General features: G+C 26.1%; 1 non-coding gene across 1 annotated transcript; it reads right to left on the reverse strand.

Moving 5' to 3' along the window:
• Positions 1-4597: 4597 nt before the first annotated feature.
• On the reverse strand, positions 4598-4670 carry Trnar-acg (transfer RNA arginine (anticodon ACG)). The gene has a single exon. It is a non-coding gene; the product is annotated as a tRNA-Arg (tRNA).
• Between the last annotated feature and the right edge of the window lie 12922 nt (positions 4671-17592).

A 17592-nucleotide genomic window follows, 5' to 3' on the forward strand; every position in this document is an offset into this window, starting at 1 on the left:
TTTATGCACTGCTTAGCTCAAAAGCTGCTTTCAGTTACTTTCTAACACTCTGAGCGCTAACACCTCGGCCGTCTACGCTTTAATGATTATGCGTTTGCTGTCTACCAGCTGCTTCAAGCGCTTTAAAGTAGCATGAAAAGTTTTACGATTGTAAACGCTGCTCTTCAAGCGCGCGTTCTTTATGACAACGGCTGTCAAAACATGCATTTTTTAACGGTTGGCTAGTTTCGCACAAGCCATGGGCGAAAGTGATTTTTAAAAGTTATTCTGTGCACGTTTGTGTCACCGCCTTTGCAAACGATTGCTACAATTTCGATTGAACTTATTTTTCTTACTAGCAATTTCGATTACGTTTTTGCGTATCATATTTATGGCTCGCTTGATTCTAGTACTTAAAAAAGTATTACAGCTTTAACTTACTTGTGTGTAATAATTTTCGACTTTTTAAATACTTTGTTTGATAACAAACTTATAACACTATAAATGTAAATTATAAATCAGTACCGAAATGCATACTTATTTTGTAAGCATATGATACTTACTTTTAATAAAAGTAAAATTTATTATTTACTCACAAAAATATATTATCTAGCAAAGACAAAAAAAAAACTTAATTCTTAAGCAAGAATATATGGCATATTAACTTTTTAAATGAGATTATGTTTAATTTATTACTTTGAAATTGACTGTAGAAATGTTAAAGTTAACTAATAAATTAAGTAAATACGGTTGTAATCAATTCTTAGGGAAAATGAAACTTGTTTTTAATTTGTTACATTTGTGATAGTCTATTGTTACAAATATGATGAAACAAAGTGTTGTATGTGATCAACTTATTTTTCAAACATTGCTGTTAAAGTTTAATACTGTTAAAATAGTTTTCAGTTGATTGTAGTTTTTAAGCTTTAAAGCGTTTGTATAATAATTACAGCAATACTTAGTTTTATTTATGTCAAAAAAATGTAAACTAACTTACTATACCAGGGGTCGGCAAACTGCGGCCCGCGGGCCAAATGCGGCCCGCGAAGGATAAATCTTCGGCCCGCGAGCACGTTATTTTTTTTGAATGGAATGCGGCCCGCGAAAGAAAATTTTGCGGCCCGCGACCACGTAAATGTGGCCCGCTGAGCAAAAATATATTTTAAGTTAAACTTGTTTGATCAATTTAGTTTTAGTTACTGTATAATACTTTAAAAGAATTAAAATCTTTACTGATTAAGCATAAAATGTGAAAAAGACAGGCATTCCACCAGGTTTTTTTCTCAATTTTATAATAAATTTCTTCTCACAACAGCAAATTATTTTCTAAAAAAAGAGTGTAAAAATTGCGTTGAATTAGTAAGATAGTTATATAATACCTATTTGTAAAACATAAATGCAAGTGTTTTTCGTTTTGTACAAAAGTAAGCACAGTAATTAATTAAAATGTTATTTCTTTACAGTTTAGTTTTTTAACATGTTTTTGTACCTAAGTTTTTATTACAGATGCTTTGTTACTAAATGTTATATTCTAGTGTGCATAAAAACATTGAAAATAACATAATAACAATAACAAGAAATAAGTTTAACTTTATGTTGGTTTTGACACCTTTGATTTTTTAAAAGATTTCTTTGCATTTTAAATTAATTCCTATGCACACCAATGAACAAAAATGCTTATATTTTAAACAACTTTTTATTTAATACTTAACGAGATAAATTTAGTTTAAGCATAATTTTCTAACATTATTGTTTCTACATGTAATATCTAAGTGTGTACAGACACATTTAAAACAATATATATGACATAAATTAAAAAAGTTTTTGTTAGGTATACTTTTTAATTTTCTAAACGATGTTTTTCGACAAAATAAGTTAATTTGTATGCGTTGCATACTAATATAAACAGTTGCTTTTTTTTGAAACTACCTATTTAATACAAACTAGATATAGAAATGGTAATTTATTAAGTTTGTACATTTTTAATCAAAATTGTTCAAAATCTATCAAATACACACACTCAGACTATGACTATTTGAAGACTTTAAATCTCAGGCCAGTTTAGTCATTTTTAAGTTTTTGGCTTGAATTGCTTTTTGTATGCTAAAATGTCAATGCTAGTTTTAGTCACTCGGACTGACTTTTTTTGCTTTAAAGAGTGGTAAATTAAATTAATGATGTATGTTATGTTCATTGCACACTGTTGGTTTAAATTAAAATATGTTTTACATTTTAAGTCTTGCAGCTGATATAATTTGAATTATTATTATTTATACTAATTGTATACATATAAGTCTGAACAATTAGTGTTGCCAAAAAATCCCGAAAAAGCTTGGAATTTGACAATTTATACTTGAAAAAATCTGTAAAAGCCTTGAATTTGAGAATTATTGAAAAAAAAAACTTGAATTTTAAACAATTTTTACATGTAAAGTAATAAAATTTCGATTTAACACAAAATCTACCATATAATAATTTTTTATTCAAAAACACATTTAAAGTAGCTTAACAGTATTTTGAAAATTTTTCTATATTGTTCAAGATGTTTTCATTTTAACCTTAACTTAATTATATACTAAAAATAGAAGCAAAATGTTGTACTTTTAAAGTTTTATATTGGTGCATTGTACTTTTGCTTTTAAAATTTCTTTACCTATTTTTGTGCTTTGTGTTGGAACTAAACCTAGAAATTCTTCTAAAATGTCAAAATTAGTAAAATACCTGTAATAAAAATTTCTAAAATGAATAATATCTGTTGTATCAATTCTAACATCTTAAAAGATTGATTTAAGTCCTTATTTGGTTTATGCGGCTTTAAAATCTTCAGAAATTTCCTAAACACGACATCTTGTTGATATTGAAGAAATAAACAAAAACATTTTACTAATCCCAACATAAATTATTTAAACAAGTTTTCAACTCTTAACGGTATCTTTTTTATTAATTAATTTTGCTACATTATAATTTACCTTAATAGTTTTTTTCTAATAAGTCTGTAGTTAATGAAAATAATCATGTGCGTTGTTGAAACAGACATAAACGATTTTTTTTTCGTTTCTCGCAATTACTCGAAACTAACGTATTATAACTTACATTTGCTCTTTTTAAATACAAAATTTTAACGCAGATAAAGAATTGCTATAATGCTCAATAAAAATAGGTTTTTCAATTTCTTTATTAGCTTAATAATTTGCTATACATTTGTTAAAAATGTTTAAAACTTTAATTATCCATTCAAGCTGAATTAAAATATTTTTTTTAGTTATTTAATTAATTCACTGTTAATAAACTTCGGTTTTTTTTTTATTTTGTGAACTTGATTTTAAACAGGGTTGCCAAACAAACAGGCTAGTTTAAAAAATTTATAAAATTTAGACTAGGTTACAGCTGGTTAAGAAGTTTTTATAAAACTCAGGGGTATCTGAAACTTTTATTTCAAACACTTTGAATAAATCTTCGAATTCTCAGAACAGTTTTTATGACTTTTGTATAGTTTACTAAATGTAATTTTTTTGCCTATTTACATATTGTGCTTTTTTATAAAATGATATATTAGTTATGTATTTAAGCTTGATTAACAGAAAGTTTTAGCTATTTTATCTTTTAGTAAACTTTTAATATAATTCAGACATTTTTGCTTTTAAAGTGGCAACCGTGTAAAAGACTAATTAATTACTTATAAGGTATTCCAACATTAAATATGTTAAAAAATTTGATTTAGCTTATTTAGAGTACAAATAGGTATTAATTTTATTCAATTAACGAATTACTGAATTTTCTAAAAAATACAAAATATTTAAGGCGTAAAAACTATTTTCAGAAGTTAACATTTTTTTAAACATGAAAAAGTGGTTCATAATATTAAAAATGTATAAAAGTGACCCATAAATGCTTTTCAAGCTTGGTTTTTATAGAGAGTTAGGTTGTAAGTAAAAAATAAAAATATTTTATCAAGTTTAACTTATTAAGTTTTTAAGAAAGTACATATTTTATTAAGACTTAAGTATATTAAACCATGTAAATTCTACTCAAATAGATATTTGTATGTTAAATAGGCATTCTATGTGTAGCTAAAAGTCATTTAAAGTAATAAAGTGAATAAAAGTAAAACTATCTCTGGTGTGACCAAAACTAAAGCCAAAAGATTATTCAAATATCACTAAAACTGAAACTGTGGCCCGCGAAGATTTTGAAAACTTGAAATTTGGCCCGCGAGCACCAACTGCCTGCCGACCCCTGTACTATACAATGTTTAAAAAATAACAAACTAAGTGTCTACTTAAACTGTATGTAACTATGTCAGGTAAACATATATCTTTAAAATATGGATTCAAAGTAGATTTAAAGTTTTAGACTTATTAGTTCTTTATACAATAAGCATTGTGGCCTAAAAGTAGTTTAATCAAACATATATCAGATTAGTGTTAAGTATTTGCTTTTAAATTGTTTTATACTAATTAACTCCTATTTGATGTAGAACTTTGGAAAAAATGAAAAAAAAAAAACAAATTTAATAATGTTGCAGTTACATACAAACAACGTAAAATAAATAAATCGCCTTATATGTTATATTATGTCATTACACAAAAAGTCTAATAATTTACTTCTTCAATAAAGGTGACCACGATGGGACACGAACCCACAATCTTCCGGTTCGTAGCCGGACGCCTTATCCATTGGGCCACGCGGCCGGTCGACTAGAAGCTCATATAAGCATATATAAATGTCAAATTGCGTATTGCAGCGAGCGTTAAGTAATTACATTTCTCAGTGTATAGAGATATATAGCTTTAATCGTTTTCTGTTACTTTGCTACGTCATAATATAAAATTTCAATTGATAGAACAATTTTATATACCAAGTAAATACCTCAAATCATGTGCATATAATTCCTAACAGTTTTCCGTAAAAATTTTCCATATAAATAATCGTTAGTTCTTGTAATTTATTATGTTTGATTAACTATTATTAACTTCATTTCAGTCTCACTTGTGTAAATTTTATGTAATTTCATCTATAATTACTTTTGTTTGTTTATAAATCAAAAACAAGTATAAATAAAGAGATTTATAAACTAAAATGATAAGATAGAAATAATTTCATAAACTTCAATATCTTATTATTTAATTTGAGTCATAAAAATTGCCCTCGAGTATTTTTACGACCAAATAAATTAAACAAAAACTTTAGAAACTAAAAAAAAAACATTTAGACCAACGTTTTAACTAAAATACAACAAAATAAAATTTACAGTTACATTTTAAACAAAATAATATATTTTTATTAGCAACATATAAATTAGTACCGTTTATTTTGTGCTATTGGTTTTAATTTTCTCCAAACTCTCTTAGTAAAGCACACGTTTAACAAATTTCTACATTATGAATGTTGAAAGCAATTAATTATGTAGTTGATAATATTCTTTTAGAGTCTATAACATTTCTAACTTTTTTCATAAGGCCTCCTTTAAATAATTAAAAAAGCTACTTGCCCCCCCCCCCCCCCAACAATAAATTCTCAAATAATGACCCTTTAATAATCCTAAAATTTCATTTTTGTTCTTCGCAATCAAATCAAGAACATCTAGTGTAATTTTCAAACTATGGCATCATGGCCCCCTTTGGCCCCTTTGCTGTTTCTGGGGAAACCCTCGTGTTTATTTAATGCAGGGGTCAGCAAACTACGGCCCGCGGGCCAAATGCGGCCCAAAGTCAAAATCTGCGGCCCGCGAGCTCCTTTTCATCAAATAAATATACAACTTAAAAATAATAAAAAATATTTTTTTGGTGATGGAAACTTAAATTGAGGCTCCTAATTCAACAAATATTTTTTGTTAATGGTCTAATATTGCTTAATTTGTTATTCTTTTGATATTAAATAATATTTTATACTGATCACTGGAATATTTTTTAGATAAATGCGACCCTCAAAGGTTTTTTTTTTAAATAGTGCGGCCCGCGAGCAAATTTTTCTAAGAAAATTGGCCCGTGAGTCACATAAGGCTGCCGACCCCAGGTTTAATGTTTATATGTGTAGATAACTTACTGGTTTGAAGTTTTATTAAAGTTAATTTGAGGTCAAGTAAATCATGAAGTTTACGATTATTTTTTTAAAGTTTGTTTTGGTTCTAAAATTAGCATTTTGAGTGTTTTTATTGTTATTATTAAGTACTTAAAGTACTTTTTTATCTATCGTTTTCAAGTACGTGTAAACTTTAGTTACTAATCATAATATTGTTTAAATTAAAAGAAAAATACAACATATTTCAACTCTATCAAAGAAATAAAATACCAGCAAATATATAACTAAATTACTGATTTTTATCTAATTATTATTGTTTCAGAACTATTTATAACAAAAGTTTTAATATAAGTACAAATTATAAGTAATATATATATTCAATTTGATATGATTTTTTTATATAGGTAAGGTACGTCTATCACATGCTACTTTTAAAAGACTTTTTCAAAAAGCATATCCTAAATTGGTTGATATGTATCTTTACTCGTTTTCATTCTTACTAGAAAAAAGACATAACTTCAATTATAACTGATTTGTTAATTTTTTATTGTTTATAAATTCATATTTAGTATGTTACTTTAATTATGAGCAAGGTTCAGGCTTGAAATTTTGATAAATCTATTGTTTTAAAGTAATTTTATGATTTTTGTTGTTAGAAAACAACTTCGTACAAAAGTATTCACAAAAGTTAAAAAACTATTTTGATGATTGAAAGTTGTTTTTGGCTATTCTAGTAAATTTAATCGTACTTATTTAAAAATACTAAAGTTTAAAAACATGATGAGTATTTTGCAAACAAAATAAAATTTTTGAGAATGATAAAAATAATGATAATAAAGTCTGAATAACCTTACCATTGAAATTGTCAATACTTTACATTTATTACACCTAAAATACAAATAACCAATGCATATAAAAATGTTTCATAATTTAATGTTCAGTAGAGAAATAAGTTTAGGGATTATATCACAAATCAGTAATATATAAATACTTTAGGTTTTGTAAATAACATATGTTGATGTTTTAAATTTAAAAATTTCTTATGCAAAAGTTGAAAAACTTTGTATTATAGTTAAAAATTTCTCAAATTTTCTCAAAAATTTTTTATTGTTATAAATTTAGCCATATGACTTATATAAAAGTTAATTATTTAAATAATATTTTTTTTGCACAAAGGGACAAAATTGAACGAAGAAAATTCTGCACTGTGACACTTATGCACGAAGGGTCATTTTTGCACGAGTGACGATATAGCACGGAGGGTCACTTTTGCACAAATTAATTTTTTTTTCCTATTAGATTTTTTACTAACTTAAGCTTTTACTAACACTGTTACCTCTAACCCTTACCCACGGGCGTTTACTTAAATTTTCTTTTGTTTTCTTTTTATAAATAATTTTAAAAGTTATTTTTTATTTTTATTATCACTGTTACCCCTAACCCTTACCCTCGGTCGGTCTTTTTTTGTGTTAAAAGTTTTTTTTTTTTTTGTTTTACTTTTGTTAAATTTTTTTTTATAAGTTCTTTTTCATTTTCATTTTAACAATCATTGTAACCCTTACCCTCGATCGGTAACTTATTATTATTATTATTTTTTTGCTTTTTTAAATAATTTTTTTTTTAACCCTCGTGCTAAAATAACCTTTTCGTGCAAAACTGTAATTTGTGCAAAATCGCCCTCCGTGCAAAATTGTCAGTCGTACAATTTAATATATATAATATATGAAAAATGAAATATATACAAAAAATGTTGTGATTATTTAAACGTAATCACTTTCTAACAGAGCCCACTTAGAGGGCTTTAAAATAATTTATTAGGAAAATGCGATTTTAAAACTTTCAGAACATACGTTTTATAAAGACAAAAAATATTGTATTTATCTTCAGCTGATTCAATTTCAAATAAAAATATATGTACATAAATGAGTTTTAGCAATTTAAAAAAAAGCCTTAAAAAACTGTGAAGTTTAATATTTATCAAAAGTTTGCATTTTTAAAAATTCAATCTGTTAAATTGTTATACTTGTACTAGATAAACATTATTGTTTAAATTCTATACCTAAATGTTCTAATACTTCAACAACTTTTTTATAGTGTTAAGTGTATAGTTACAGTTATTATAATTTATAAATTATCATAGTTAAGTTTATAGGCAGAAAAAATTATTCTTGAATATACTTGTGTTTAAAAAAATGTTTATTAAATTTAACTTTTTGTTATGTGTATTTATGTTTATTTTTATAAAAGTTGTTTGGTTATATCAGTTGAAAAGCTTTGATAAACTTGAAACAAATAATATAAATAAATATAGTTTTTAAGTAAGTAAACTTGTTGTGGTTTAACCTTTTACAAGTTTCATTATATTACTTTCTAATATTTTATATAGACAAAAATTATATATATATATATGTAAAATTAAAATTTCATCATTTTAGCGCATAAAATTAAAAATATTGTAATAAACAAAAAATTAAAGCATTTATTGTAAGTTTTATTTGAACTTAAAAACTAAATTACTTAAATGACAACAACCAGTTAAAAAGTTAGTTCAAAGTGCTTTGAAAAGTTTTAGTCAAAGTTACTTAACGTAACCTCAGGCGCAGTTTTTAACTTTATAAACTTAGTTTTATTTTGGCAGATGGCTTCGCAGGTGGTCTAGTGGGTAGTAACCGTGGCTCTCACCCACGCGGACCGGATTCGATTCCCGGTCTGGAAATATTTTTATAGACTTTAAAATAACCTTTAGAAATAAAGTAAACACTCTATTATGTTTTTTTGTTAACTTATTAGTTTGCTTTGTAATTTCTTTAATCAGATTGTTTATAGTTAATTTATTCTCTTTTATGTAAATATATAAAAATATGCTAGTTTTTTACTTGAGATTTATAATTATTAGTTTTGTTTGCTAATTTGTATTTAAAAATCTATTTTTATCTCAAGATTAAACCTACCATTAAATAATGTGTGTTACTGTATTTTGATTTTTTAGTAGCGATATTTAAATACTTAACAAAACTGATTTGTGTGTATAAAACAAAAATTTAAGAGAAAAGGTAATTTTATTTAAAAGTAAATTGATATAGTAATTTTAGGTTTTTGAAAACACTGAAAAGAGTCTAAAGTTCTAGAATAAAAGTAAACTAAAGAAAACAAGTATAGAATTAGCTAAAGCTAAAAAATATAGTATACTTTTTTAATTTATACTTAAAGTTTTAAAATTTAAACTATAAAAAGCATTTATCATAGAGGATGTTTTAACTTAACCGAGGTGAGAAATTATATTAAAAAGCTAAAATAAGAGCCTAAAGTTCTAGAATAAATAAACTAAAAAAAACAAGTATAGAATAAGCTAAAGAATTAAGTATATTTTTTAATGTTATACTTAAAGTTTTAAAATTTAAACTACCAAAAATATATTTTACAGAAAATGTTCTAACTTAACTAAGGTGAGAAATTATATTAAAAAGAATATCTAAGTTAAATTATTTAAGTTAAACTTTAAATGAAACTTTAGCAATATTGTTAAGTTGTCAATAAATAAAGTTTTACTTCTAAACATTTATCTAAATCTCTTTTATTTTTTTAAAGTACAACTTAGTACCGAATAAGTTAGTAAACATATTCATAATGTCTATAACATATCAGTTATATAAACTTAAAAACATTTCTTTTCAAGAAAAATTTACTGGAAGAAACAATTTCTATAAAGCTAAAACCAAATAGTGTTTGGTTTTAGCTTTATATAAATTTTTTGGCAAATACTATAACAAAATAGTAGACACTTACTTCATTTTCTGAAAAGTTTATTAGATCCTACCATAGAAAATAAACTATTGTTGAAAAATATTATACTTAACTACTCAAAAAAGTATAGACACGACCCTGGGCTAGTTTATAAATACTCAGGATAGTTTTTTAAACAATAAAGCAATTAGAAAGCAAACTTGTTATATATTTTATTTAAATCAGCTAAAAAAACTAAAAAAAAACAATATTTAGTTTGACTATTTTAAAAACTGTTATAGGGTTGCCTAAACCCTTGAATCTTGGAAAAACCTGAAATTCAACAATTTAGGTTAAAAAAAAAGTGTTAGAGAAATTTTGAAAACAAAAACCTTAAAAGAAAACCTTAAAATTATGGACGAAAATCACTAAAAAATTATACAATTCAATACAACTTTTGCTTAGTAAGTAGTAAAATTTTGATTTTACATAATAAATTTATCATATAGGTTAAACTTTTTTGTCAATTTTTTTTTATTATTTTAAAGTAGGTTTACAGTATCTTTAAAGTTTTTTATAATAATCAACAAATTTTACTATAATCAAGTATTTGAAACATTATTACCTTAAACTTAACTATAAATTAAAGTTAGACCCAAAAATTTGTACTTTTAAATAAAGTGGAGGAAATTTTGAAAACCTCGAGAAAACTTGCCCAAAAACATTTGACAACCCCGCTAAAATTAAATATAAATTTGTACTAAGTTTAATTATGGGATAAGTTTGATCTGTGAATTAGTAAAAACACTTTTACATTTAGTTTAAAAATAACTTTTAAACTTTTTAAAGTTCATAGTTTTAAAAAAATGGCAATCCAAGATTCAATCTTATACATAAATACGAAAGTAAAAGATAAAAAATTTGATGAAGTTTAAAATTAGTTAACGAACTACATCGTCAACATATAAACTAATAAAGGAACTTTTCATAAGAAAAATAAGCATGGATGTTTTTTTGGCGAAGCTTTCTTGTCTCTTAGAATAAAAGTCATGGAGTTAGATGAGTTGTGACACACTTTCTGGTGTGACTTCTGGTTGACAACACTAGTAAGCTAACTAATGATCTACTTTGTGCATTGGTAGAAAGAGGAACATACTAATAAGAAATAAAACAGAATACAAGTTTTATCAAGCTGTTTAGTAATAACATAGAAAAAAATCAAGTTGTTTTATCAGGGTTGTCACACCTTCAGGCTATTGTTAACTATATTTTTAGTTTTTAAAAGCTCAAAAAGACCTATGCTTATTAAAGATTGTGAGAAACTCTGTCTACTTCTATGTTAATTCTTTAATTTAGGCCAGTTTTTGTTAGAAAATGATTTTCTAATTTTATGTTTTGATTTGAATACGAAAAATAAAATATAATATAGTACTGTTTACATTTTATATTTTCTCAAATATTTTGTTATCTTTTTGTGTTTTTCCACGAGCCTTTTCTTACCATGCCTAATTTTTTAACTTATAATGTTCCTTTTGTTTTTGTTGAATTACGCTTCTGTTTAGTTATGTTGTGAATCTTTTTATCTACTAACTAAAAGTTTTAGTTAGTTAAACTTCGTATAAATTTTGTTTGTCTATATATTAAGTTTTGATTAAAAATGTTTTAAATAAAAATATAAATTTTAATTGTACTCCTAATGTAATAAAAACAATAAGTAAATAACTATGACGACAAATTAGTTATAGATTATGTAATGCTTAAAAATATATGAAAACTTTATTAGTATTTAATGTAAACTTTTAAGTAAGTGTTAATTATAATAAATTCTTATTTTATTAGTTATACCACATTAAAAACAAATGACTTACCTAAGTTCTAAGCGAAAGTTTATTTATTTTTTAAGTTATTTTTTAGTATAAAAAAAATAGTTCTTAACTTATAATAACAAATATACTTAGTATTTCAAGTTTTAACTTAAAATAACTAATATTGAAAATCATAACCTAAAGTTGATCTTAAAATTAAATTATTTTTATTTTTTTCCTTAAGAACAAGTTTTATTGCTATTCTAATAAGTTTTTGAGGCATGAAAAAAGAATTAAATGTTGTATGTATATATATTTAATGTCGTCATCAAAAATACAAGAATAAAGTTTAGTTTAAGCTTGTGTTTTTATAACTAACATAACATTGAACCTTTATTACATAGTAGTTTTGTTCATAACTACTAATATAATTAAATTACCTATACAAATATAATTTATTTTAGGTAAAGACTTTTAAACGCTAAAGTTTGTTACTCTTTTGGCTGTTTTAAAGTTAGAAAATTTTTTAAACAATCTTAGATTGTCATAAAGTCTCTAAAAATAAAAATATAATTTAAGGAAACGGAAGACCTAGTAGTATTAAACATTTGTAAGTAAAGAAATTATTTTAAAACTGATGCTAAAAACATTGATACAAGTAATAAAGACTATTAAAAATAAAAAAACTCAGTTAAAGTTAGCTGAAAATTTATCTAGTATGATATTAATATCTGTTTTTCTATTAAGAATATACACTATTTTTTAGTTTGATTCTTTTAAAGTTTATCCTTTGATTTTTATTCTCAGGGTGGCCACAAAACCTTCAATTTGACATCTTTAACAAAAGAGAACTGAACTTTTTGAAAACTTAAAAAACCTTCAGATTTGTACAAATCGTGTTAAAACCTAGAATTTTAAAACTTTAGTTGTTAAACAACTTTGTTTTTAATAATTGTAAATTGTATTGTGTTTAGATATAAAAAAATAAATTTTAATTAGTAATTGACAATTTATTACCTTGGTTTATGAAATTACTTTTTTACTTGCTTTTCCATTTATTTGAATGTCATGTAAAGTCAGTCAACAAAAGCCTACTTCTTAAATGATTTATTTACAGTGTTCGATAAAGTAAATTGTGTTAAACAGAATATAAATTAAGTATTTTAATAATAAAATTTTAAAAGCACTAAAAACTGTTGTAAAAGACTCGTGTATAGAGGAATAAGTAGAAATACTAAACAAATTATAATTTACATAAAACAATCATTTAACTGTTTATACTTAATAATTATTTTAGGTCTTGTTTTAGTTTTTTGAAACATTTTATTAGTTTTTCAAATTTTTAGTAATTTTAATAGATAGGTTGATAAATAATAATAAAAAAATAGCAAGTTAACACTAACAACAAACTTTAACTAAACTATATGGTTCTGTTGCACTTTAAAGTACTCTATTTTTTTTTGCATTTAAAACAAAATCGACATAATCAATTTAAAATAAAAGAACGAGGATGAAATTCTAGGAATATTCAAAGATGAACAATATTTTAAGAACAAATTTATAACGGTTGATACTTTTTTAACTAAGTTTGTATTATTTCGATCTTATGAAATTAAAAATTCTTCTAAAGGTTATTTAGGACAAAGCATTTATCATTTGTATAAAATTTGTTTTTAATGCAGAAGGTAAATAAATAGCAGACAGTTTCTGTAATGTGTGTTATTTCACAACTAACTGTCTTTTAATTTTTACTTATACATATTTTTTTGTTTTAAATATTTAAACATATATTGAAAAATATATTTTGGCTTTTTAAATTTTATATCAAAACGGGTATTTTCAAAGTATCTATTTTACTTGTTTAAAAAACATATGTGAAAGTTTACCTACTTTATGTGCTCATTTAAAACATTATACTTGACTACTTTGGATAAACAGAAAAAATGAGCAAAAAAAGACATTTTAAATACACAATAAAAAAGGAGTCATTGCGAAGCAATTGTGTTTTCGACAAGTACGTTGGCTAATTAATCTTCGATTGCTTCCATCTTATTAAAAATAGCTTACCCGGAAAATGTTTTGTTATTTTTTATTAACCTTCTGAATGAGGATTTTAAAATATATGCATATATTTTTCAGCACATGCGAAAATTCCTTAATTTAAAAGAATTACTAGGGTGTCGATAAAAAGCATGCAAAAACTACAAATTTAATTTATTTTCATAAAAAAGTGTGGATTAAGATATCTAATGATTATTTAAATTAAATCTTTAAAATACCTTTTTTAATCAAAGAAATTAGCAACAAAAACTTATTGTTTTAAAGCATTTTTTTGATAGTTTTTTATTTAACCGTTGATTTTCGGCTTTTAGATACATCAAAATTTTGACTAAAGCACCTGAAATTGTCATGCACCAACTTGCATAACATTTTTAAAATTAGTTTGTTTAGTTTAATTTGTAGCACTAAACGTTTTAGAATCTTTGCTTTTTACTTACAAGTTTTCAAAGAGAAATTACTAAAATAATGTTTACTAGTTGCGGGTCCAATGTAAACCATATTAACAAATTATTTACATCAAGTATTTATTTATAAAAAATATTTAGATTGATATACGTCTCTTTTTATTTAAATCTCAATCTTATTCTAATTCAATTCTAATTAGTGATGCACCGGACCCACAATTTCGGGTCCGGCCGGACCCGGATCCGGACTTTCTTTTCAAGTTAGAATCCGGCCGGAACCGGACCCGGATTTTTTTTTCAAATTAGAATCCGGCCGGAACCGGACCCGGATTTTTTTTTTCAAATTAGAATCCGGCCGGAACCGGATCCGGACTTTTTTTTCAAATTAGAATCCGGCCGGATCCGGATATCAGACAAAAATGGCAATATCCAGCCGGACCCGGATAGTGAGTCCGCTACATCAATAATATAAACTAGCCTGAGTCAGAATGAGATTTTTAAAAACTGAAAAAAAAAGAACTTTAATCTAATAATAAGTAGAACAGCTAGCCACAAGGTTTACAAATTTAGGTGTTATTTACAATTAAAAATCTTAAATCAAGTTCTTGAATAAAATACACTAGAAAATTACCAAATATTGAAAACTGGATCAGCTCAAACTCGTTCAAAATTTAAAAGAAAACTTGCCTGAGTTTTTATAAAAAACTAAACTAGCCTGAGGCAGTCCAAGATTTTCTAAAATTCCCAAAAATTTTCAAACTAGCAGGGTTGCCACTGTTTAAGTCAATAAAACTAGCTAGAGTGAGTATAAACAAGCCTGAGTCAGAATGAGGTTTTTAAAAACTGAAAAATACTTTAATCTAATAATCAGTAGAACAGCTAGCAAAGGTTGACTATTTGGTAGTAAAGTTGTGGACTGATTGTGGTACACTTAACTTATTAGTACTACCCATCCTAATTAAATCCTACCTTATTTAATTAATATCTAACAAATACTAAATTCTAATTGAGACTACTTTCTATAATCAGACACGACAGTTTTGAGTGATGAATCTTTTATATAAAACACAACAAGAAATACTAGCATATACAAAATTATTAACTACTTTGGTAACACTTTAAAAACTGGAAGCTATTTAAATCTATATTAAAAGACTTAAAACAATAAACTTAAAATTAAATAAAATTTTTAGTAAACAAGAAACTGTAAAGTTTTTAATAAACTGTTAAACTTTAAACCTGGCTTAAATATTTAAACAATTAAACACCAGTTGAAATATTCACTTTTAAAACAAAACACTACTTACAATAAGCATTCAAAAAAAAGTTCAAGATATTTTGTTGCTTCAAGCTGCACACCAAACTAACTAACTGCTTACATATAAACTGCCTGTCATGTTCTGATGTTTTGTTGCATCAGTATTTAGTTTGAAACATTTCGTCATATGATTCTCATTAGCTCGTACATTCAACCGTATTAGCTCTAAATATTCTCTGAGCTCAACTTTAAACAATAAATAATGCAAGTATTCATTCAAAAGTTTTCAATTTTACAACATATGTAAAGAGTTGCATTTTAAAATGTTTATTTCATAGTTAAAATTTAAACAAATGTAAATTAGTCACGTGTACAAAATGAACCAATCACGGTAGGTGTTTAATTTTAACTGAGGAAAATGACTCTTATTAATTTACTAAATTTTGTTTTTGAAAAAATACTTTTCAGTATGTTCTTTTTTACTAACTAGGTCCGGGTCCGGCCGGATCTCTGTTAGGATCCGGCCGGACCCGGATCCGGACTTTTTTTTTCAAATTAGAATCCGGCCGGAACCGGATCCGGACTTTTTTTTTCAAATTAGAATCCGGCCGGAGCCGGATCCGGACTTTTTTTTCAAATTAGAGTCCGGCCGGATCCGGATATCAGACAAAAATGGCAATATCCGGCCGGACCCGGACCCGGATAGTGAGTCTGGTACATCACTAATTCTAATTAGTATATTAAGTCTTTTCTCAAGTAAATACTAGTAGTATTTAAAAAAATTAGTTTAGAGTTAGTTGATGACAGCTTCGTAAAAAATTTAAAGAGCGTTGTTCAAAATCTACAAAAAATGTTATTCAGAACTTTTTTTCATTCATTAAAAAATAGATTATAAAATTAGCATGTAAATCAATATTTAAACTTTTAAACGCATACACTATTGTTGGTACTTTTTAATAGTTGTAAAAATTAAACCATTTAGGAAATAGGTTCATGACCTTGTGAATTTATTTAAGCAATAAAAATAGTACTAGAGGTTTTGTCATGACGTTAACCTTAAAAGCTCAGTTTAATTAAATTGATTTTTTTTACTGAAACATTTACTCAAATTTTTGGATCAAGAAATTGTGAAAGAACATAACCAATCAGTTTAGTTTCTTCTTCTGAAGTATTTTCAACTGAGCACGTTTTTGAAGCAGCAAGCCGAAAAACTACTTTGTTTTCATCGGAAAATTCTCTGCACGATTCACACATTTCAACTTTGTTATGATTTATAATAGCTACTTTGTACTTGCCTCTTTTCATATTTTTTCTAAGCGAATAATCCCTTTTATTATAAATATCAATTTTTGAAATACCGGTACCCTTTTTTTGTTCATCATAGGTTAAAATAAAAAAAGTTCTTGCTTTATGATAAAAAACATTAACTTTATTCATAAAGTTTATGAGAATTTCTGTATCGTTTTCTAGAACTATCAAATCGTAAACAACAAGCTGTTCATTTTCAGTATTTTCCATATTTGCCCAACTACTATTTAATTCCACAGAAGTTTTGATTTCCGGAATTTTGAATATATTATTCTCAAAATAACAAATATCTACACCGAGAACATTAGAAAAGAACGGAAATCTCGGAACGGCGAAAATCCTACCGAACTGGTTGTACAAAACAACCTTGAGGTCTTTCATTCCAACCAGAGTGTAGTAATGTCCTTTGTGCATCAAGTATTTTTTATTATCTTCTTTGAAATACACGGCCATCTGAGATCTTGTCTTCATTCCGTGACGGATCAGGTCTTTCGCGTCGAAACTCGAACCGAACGGGTCTGTCGGATACTCCTCAATGTAGCAGTCGGTCATGCTTGAGAGCACGAAAGCCGCGCTGACCCCGCGTGTCAGCTCGTATTTCCCGCCAAAATGCAATTCAACCAGCGCCTTTTCCAGCAGCGGACCAACGAAGTTATAGTTTAAACTGGCGCAGTAAACAAAAAAGCCTCTTTCGTCAATAGGTAGGCTTTCGTTGACGACGACTTTTTGGAGCTTTCCTTGTTTGTAAAGGTTGAAGGTGAACAGCAACGGGTCATTGTTCAGACACTGGTGCGGATTGTGGACTAAGTTTTGGCCTTTAGGAACAACTTTGTTATAAATTTCCTTATCAAGTGCCAACGTCGCCATAGCTGCTATCATTCCGCAGTTGCCCAAATATCTGCTCTGCCAAAAGTTTAACTAAATCACAGTCTCTTGTTGATTTTTACAGAAGTAGTTTTTAAAAAAAGACAAGTCGTTAAGTGTCATCTTCTTTTGACTTATTTCTTTTACAGCTATAACTTGGGTACATAAA

This window comes from Thalia democratica, chromosome 6 (genome assembly GCF_965202585.1).
Source record: "Thalia democratica chromosome 6, ktThaDemo2.hap1.1, whole genome shotgun sequence".
In the NCBI taxonomy this organism is placed as follows: Eukaryota; Metazoa; Chordata; class Thaliacea; order Salpida; family Salpidae; genus Thalia; species Thalia democratica.